The following is a 7,547-nucleotide window of genomic DNA, read 5'->3' on the forward strand; positions in this document are numbered from 1 at the left end:
ACTACTCATATTTATATGGTCTGTGTGGTCGGCGAGCACATGGACATGCGAGCTTGTGAGCTATGTTTTGATCGTGTGTGTGTGTCGCAGATTTGCGTTTCTACTTATTCGTGATGAAGGTTAGTGTATATTTATCTTTATGGAGCGCGAAGTTGGTGTGGATTTTGCTGCTGGGTGGAACAAACACATCGTAAACACGTCTTCAGCTATCTGCAAGCCTGTTCGCTCGTCGGACAAAGGACTGTGCGTGCATCAGCGTGCAGGTAAGTGGCATTTGCAGCAACATTTAATGCTCTTACATTACATTGTTGAGTGGTTGCGCTATTAAAAGAGAAATTATTTGCTGTTTCTTATTTACCCTATCCATTGCTAGCCGTATCGGACTAAATTACCTCTATTATTACCGCCTGCATACCCTCTTGCTTCCCCTGTCACCACTGCAGTACCAGTGTACTTTTGCAGTTAAAAGTTCATTTCCGCAACACTACCTCGCTTTAAAAAACATTGGGGTGGGGTTGTAGCTGCCTTCATACTGGCACTTTTCTACCATTGGCTTTATGTAACGTTAACGGCTGAGTGTTGGGGCCTTGGGCCGCATTTTTTAGAGCTGTAAAGTGTATGTAAATCAGTAAGTGAACCAATCATTGTCGCATCACTTCACTGGCATAGCTAGGCGGTTGCACACAGATTTTTTTTAGGCCGGGCGTAGGGAGCCCATAATGACGACCATATCCGCTTACCCGGCCTCCAATTCACATAAGCGGACCCCCCCCCCCCCCCCTCCCCGCACGCCTAAAAAAAAAAAATCTGCCTACATCACTGCGTCACTTGCTTCACCTCTGCGCTGAACGTACTATTTTATAAGCGCACCATCAAGCGAGCAGTTTACATATGGACAGAACAATTGGAGGAGGAATGACCCAAATCTTTCAGATTTCTTTAGTGATGCAAAACCTTCGCAAAACTGAATATTGTAAAAGACCATCACAAATGCTCTATGTTCTCGTTAGCGTTGTCATTATTCTGCATCATGAAATCTTTATGCGCTGTGAAAACTTGGCATGCCGTTGAAGTCACATATCGACGTTAATACCAATCGACGAAAATTTTGACAACCTCAATAACGCCGTTTGAAATTTGCCGCATGCTCATAATTAGGCTGATTCCCACTTAGCTGTTCTTAACCTGACTTCACTGCTACCAAGTGAAACAATATTTGATGCATGTCTTTTACTACTTTTTTTCAGGGATATGATACAAATTTGGTTATACTGCAGATAAAGATGCTCCCATCGATGCTAAAGTACAGAAAGCAAGTGAATTTTGGTAAGTGCAGACTTTTTGTACTACGTATATGAAAGCATTGCTTTTTAGAGGCAAACTGCATGTGTTGGCCAAAGAATAGTTCATCATGCCACATGGTTACACTGGCACTGACAATTTGACATGGCTCCACTGGCTCGTTTGTGTGCTCACACTGTTACCGTTAAGATAAAATGTTTATGTTTTCATTGCAGGGATTGCTGTTTGCACTAGAAAGCCAACTGCCAAGATTTGTTTACGCTGGTGCTCCTAAAAGTACGCTTTCCCTATTTACATGGATTTTGGCTTGCACAAAGCATAACACTTGGGCCTAGATTCACAAAGCTGTTCATTCGCAGGCTTTTATAACAGCGTTTCTTGACTTGCCTTTACCCTGTTTTCTACAGATGTTTCGTGGGTTTAAAAGTGCCACTGAATGTTGACCTCCCCCACTCTGAAAAATTCACGTTCAAAGTGCTGCAAGAGTGGGCTCAACTTTCTTGTGCACCTCCTTGCTGTTCCAAAATCCTGAAGTGTTATGCTCTTACTAGAGGTGGCAGTGCTTCTAATGTTTGTATTTCCATCACATTGACCAAGTATGCGATCTCGGCTTGACTGGTAGCACATCCTCAACAAATGTCTTTGTGGCACATTTAGAAGGCAGTACAAAATAAATAGGTAGACATTCACACCGGGAGCAAACTTCTAATAATGCTTTTTTTTTTGGAAACCACGGTGCGCTTATTCCAATTTGTCTAACAAAGCAGTAACCTGTTTGGCTGTGAACCAACAAGACGTTGAATTAATAAAAGCTGCACATCTTGTTTCTGTCAGATATATATGTATTGGCAAGCTATCTGCGACACTGTCAAACAAAGAATCAGAATATCTATGCATGCCTTAAGATATATTGCTTCGTTCACATATCGCGTGGCTGTGACTCGTCAATTGAGTGAACAAATGCACCCTAGTTTACTAAATTTAAAGCATTTTTTGAAGGTAGCACGGTCTACATTTATTTGTCTATAGTTTTGTGCAGCCGTTTCTGTCAGGTACAAAGAAATATAGTGAAGATTATCATGTAGCCTATGCAAATGGTTGCTTTCAAGCAGGCTTTGCATGCTTGGCTTGTGCCTGCAGGTATTGCACAATTCAAGACCCAGCAGCGTATGATAGAACAGTAGAATCGAGAGCAGCTATGTGCACGAGCTAAATAAGTATTTGAACATGAGCGGACGGTACGTGTTATTTGCCACACACATGATCTCACTCAGAATGCCCATTGGTGAATGGGCTCATAGAAATGTCACTCAGCTGTGTACAGGAAACAAGTTAACTGAACCTAAGGGTATCTTTAACTGCTACAAATGTGCCTTGTTGAGGTGCTGCACATTTTCTTCCAGAATATTGCTGTCTGAGACATCATGTGAAGAGCGTCTACCACATCAGCATTTATATGGCTTGCCAAGTAACGTTTGACTGAACCTTCCTTTTTTTTCACATTTAGTTTTGCAGTAGACATCCTAGAATGTAAGCGCTGCTGCAGTGTGTGTGACTCATTGTTATGTATTGATTATGGCATGTTTAACCTCACACTTCTATTTTTTTTCTTGCAGCAATGAGATGCTTCCCATATGCCTGCGGTGACATTCTGCTGCGCTAGCCTGATGTAAACACCAGCTGCGAAACTTGAGTTCTTCAGAATTGGAGAAGTTGCCCTTCACTCACCAACGATGACACAGACTGCCCCACGCTAGAAATTCAAAATTGTTTTTCCACGGATGACACAGAAAACCTTTGACGTATTATGGTGCTTGTTTAGTGCTGGCTGTGGTGTGGCGAAGTCTACTTTTACGTGTGCTCACACGTTGCCTCATAAAAAGAAGAATAAAGCATCTATTTTCCTTTCAATATTGTCCACTTTTTGTGTTAGAAGCACCCAAGCTGTGCTCTTCCAAGGAGCTCTCGCCATGTGTTAAGCGTGTGACAAGCATACTCGAGATAAATAGTCATTTCCCCAAGGAGTAACTGGAAGCATGTGCAGTTGGTTTTCAGAGAGTAACTGTTAACACGTGGGAGGAACGGTAAAGAGTAACCGTTGGTCTTAGGGGAGCAACTGGTGAGAGTAACTGTTGGTCTGCAGGGAGGAACTGGAGGGAGTAACTGTTCATCCCCCGAAGGATGAACTGAAAGGAGAGCAACAGTTCCTCCCCCTGCAGTTACTCCTTTTAGGGGAGTAATGTGAGTGGCAATGCAATTGCTCCCTGAAAGGAGCAACCCCTATACCCCCGTTGCTCTCTTTTGGCTTAGAGTGTAGAATACCACCGTGGCCATTACACACATACATATCCACACATGTGGAAGAGCAGATCGTACATGCGTTCGAAGACAACGTAGCATTTGTTTGGCTTCACTGCAGGGCAAAAATGTCACTTGATGAAGAATATTTGATTTGCGGTAAAGCATATTTGTTGTGAGAATACCGAAAGCGGTGCTCACTGACGTATACAACTTGTAGAATCTTCTTGAGCAAGCTCCCACAAAGTTTGAACAGCGCGATTGAATGCGGACAGAAGAGAACAAGCACATACACTCACACAGAATAAACATCCTTGTTGCACGATCATTGATCGAACGTGTGCCTCTCAAAAATCTAGCTATATATGTAGCGAAAGGTATTGGGCCTCTTGGGTTGCTCATAGCAAGTAGACTAATAAGAGTTGACATCTCTTGCGCGTCAAATTGATATCTCCATGCGCTTTCACAGGTGTGAATGCACACGCAGATGCACGGATTGTAACTTGACAATTCAGGGCTAAGTAACGCACATGTTTTCGTTTCCACCGTTTTCAACTCTGGTCACAACGGCGCAATTTTAACTCGAATGAGTAGATCAAAGTTAACATTATATTTAGAAACCAGATTCGTAATGACATGACATGATTATCTCAAGCTATCGCACATACAAGTATTATAAACAAACTAGCCCGCCAACGCACTTCAGCTAGCTCACATGCTTTATATATAGTTTGATGTACATGTACATCAGTCTTCAGACATTCAGAACCGCTTCTCATCTGACGATATAATTCGGGCAGTATTGATTGTCATGTGTGTTTATGACGGTATGCCGTCTTATGAGGAAGGTGGCCATATCAGCTGTTTAAAAAAACGAGCGTTATCGCGGAGGCTCACGTTGGGAGCACAGCTATAAAAACTGTGTTAGAAACCTGACTCCTAGTACATGTCTATACACGCGAACAGTCTAAAACAGTCTAGAAGTTACTCAAACATTCTGGCACTGCCTGCGCCGATGAATTTTTCATGGGTATATCGATCATATAAAAAATAAATGAGCGAGCGTGGAATATCACCGCTACTGTATACAACCAAATCTCTTTCAATGATTCACCCACAACTTTTCTACACGTACCCACCAAGAAAATCAACCATAAAAATTAAGTCACACAGTAAACTCGGCTGTTATAACTAATACAGTTGTGATTGTCACATTGGTTTACATCATGCTGTTAATTGTCGCCTTTACATATTCCTTGCAAAATTTGTTTCATTTGCAGTACATGTTCGTTTTGCAACAATATTTACGGGTGCAAAGTGAATTTTGGGTTCCCCCGAGAAAACCCAATATGTAAGCATGCAGTTTATGTAACTGCAATTATTACCAAAAACTTCGTTCTCTAGATTCATCAAGTGCAATAACTTTTGTTGTGCAGTGATAATGAACATGTATGTGCACAGTACACATTAAGAGATATATGACCATACTTGAAGTCATCTGCCGTATCAACTAAACAGTACTACAGCAGTTCTCTGCAAATATGATTCTTTCTGAAATGTATATTGAGTTTTTTACCAATTAAATACCTAGCATTTAAAAGACATTTCCTTTCTGTCCAGCTTTATATATATATAGATATAGAATTGCTGGCATATTCTTTCATAACAGTGTGGCAAAAGTGGCATACTTAATAAATACCAGATGTAATTGGCTTTGTAAGGAATGACTTCCAGAGTTATTGTGAAGTGCTTGTTTAGAATGTTCTTGGTGGCACATGCACAGTGCATGCAGGTGTAGTATTGAATACTATTTTCTTAGGAAGGAATAACAGCGCTGTTGATGAAATAGAGAGAAGGCAATGAGACACGCATGCTGTGTCTATAATTTCCATTACATCTTTTCTTTATATAGTGCCTAATTATAAATTCATGGCTAAATTAGGTCTATGAAAATGAAGCCTAATAATTGAGACACTTGATTAATGTGACCCAGCAAACATTGCCCTAACTTGAGGCAGCATATTTTGGCTCTATTATAAGTCATAAGAATGCCTGTCATAGATACATGCTGAAGAATGACTGGCATATAGATCATAACAAAAAGAAATAGCTACATTGAGGATAGCATAGGTGCAACATTGCTTGTAACTTTGGTCTCTTGTTTTATCTCCTTTCCTGTTGAAACAATGACATATGCATACTTTGTTCTTTGTCCAAATAACCCAATTAGCAATTAGTCACTAAATTCATACTCATTCTTGGGTATACTGTAGAGAAGAAAGTGTTTTTACTTGCTGTGTTTTTTACATGGCTACAGCATTACAGGGGCAATGTATATACCCCTGGCATCAACAAAGCCGTTGAGGAAACGAGGTTATGAATATTGCTTTATTTTAAATGCACAAGATTGTGATATCCTATTACATATGAGTGCTAGGTCTTCAGAATCTTTTGTCCTTTTTTCTTCAGCTTTAGAAATCCTGGCATGTTTTTAACTTCCTGCAAGAGTGTCATACTCATTTTCTGTTTTTTTTTGTTATAGAACCTATGCATACCAAAGTGGAGCTTCTGCTTCTATACTAGACTCTGAAATAAATAACTCCCTCTTTATTCTGTTGAGCACTTTTTCACTATGTGCTTAGTAGCACACACTGAGGGTGTACTACTGAATATATTTTTGAGGGGAAAATCGTGCAGCACTGTGGATAAATTAGAGAGAAGGCAACAGACACAACATGAGTCTGCCATTTTAACCTTATCTTTTAATTATGGTGCTGTTTAGTTTCTTTCTCATAAAAAAACTGCATGGCAGAATTCAGTCTTCGCAAATGCAGCACAGCCCCATCTTTATATAGGCTACTGTACATAATTATTGTAGAGAAGGCAGTGCTGTAAAAAAATTGATTGAAGCTGAAGATGCAGGATGTTTTTGCGCCAGTGTGTATCAGAGGTTGCTCAGCATAGACACATAAAATATGACTGGAGAAATTAGTTATACCAATAGAGAATAAGTATACTCAGCAGGGAAATAATGCAGTATTGTGTGTTACATTGGAACTGGTTTCTATTTGTTTCTTTGTTGATGTAACCACGTAATTCTGTATAATGTGGAAAAAGCACCGCTAGCAATTTGTCACCTATGTTGTCATTCGCACAGAGATCTTCATCGAACATTTACCATACAGCAGAACGTTTGTTTTTATTTGCTGCATTACATAAAACATGAATAGAACTGTACATGTACTGTGCAGGCATGTGTGGCATCAACTAAACCACACAGGGGACAGAATTAAGAACATCAGTTTATTTTGAGGCACACAAAAATGTCACATTCTACTTTGATACTGAGGGTAATAGATCGACGAATCCAACTTTTTTCGCACATACTGTGAACAAATTTCCAAATTCTTCGTTGTGGCAAACTTGTTCAACAAGAAGGCAAGGGCTAGTAATTTGTGCAGCATGGTAATCACATGAAATAAGACACACTGATTGGAGGCTTGTTACAAGCAACTTCATGGTTGTTTTCCAGGAACACAAGCTTTCTTAGCCCCTTTGCCATAGCAAGAATGCAGTTCAAGACGAAGCACCCTACATATGAGGCTTTAAATGTACGAGTATTTTTTGGGTGCATTGAAGACCACTTCATAGACAAGAGGACAATAAATCTATCTGCGATAGAATACAGTGTATACCATAGTATAAAGGACAATGCACCTTCTCCTGCTCCCTGCCGCAATGTGAAACACGATAAAAATAAGACACATCTTTCCTTTAAAGTTGAATACACGTGGTAATCAAGCTTTCGGAATCGAGACGTTGTAAGGCACTGATTTCAAACATTAAGCACCTCTTGCAAAGCAAATAGTATGCACCGGAGCAAAGCTGTGCCAGCTATGTGCCACTGTGAAAGAAGACGATGTTCGTGTGGTTCGTGCTTGCCGCGT

The 7,547-nt window shown here is 40.4% G+C and overlaps 1 long non-coding RNA gene across 1 annotated transcript; it reads left to right on the top strand.

The window, feature by feature from the left end:
* Positions 1-3,213, top strand: LOC142817187 (uncharacterized). Its single transcript, XR_012895117.1, has 2 exons — positions 1-263; positions 1,248-3,213. It is a non-coding gene; the product is annotated as an uncharacterized LOC142817187 (long non-coding RNA).
* The last annotated feature ends 4,334 nt before the right edge of the window (positions 3,214-7,547 follow it).

This window comes from Rhipicephalus microplus, chromosome 1 (genome assembly GCF_043290135.1).
Source record: "Rhipicephalus microplus isolate Deutch F79 chromosome 1, USDA_Rmic, whole genome shotgun sequence".
NCBI lineage: Eukaryota > Metazoa > Arthropoda > Arachnida > Ixodida > Ixodidae > Rhipicephalus > Rhipicephalus microplus.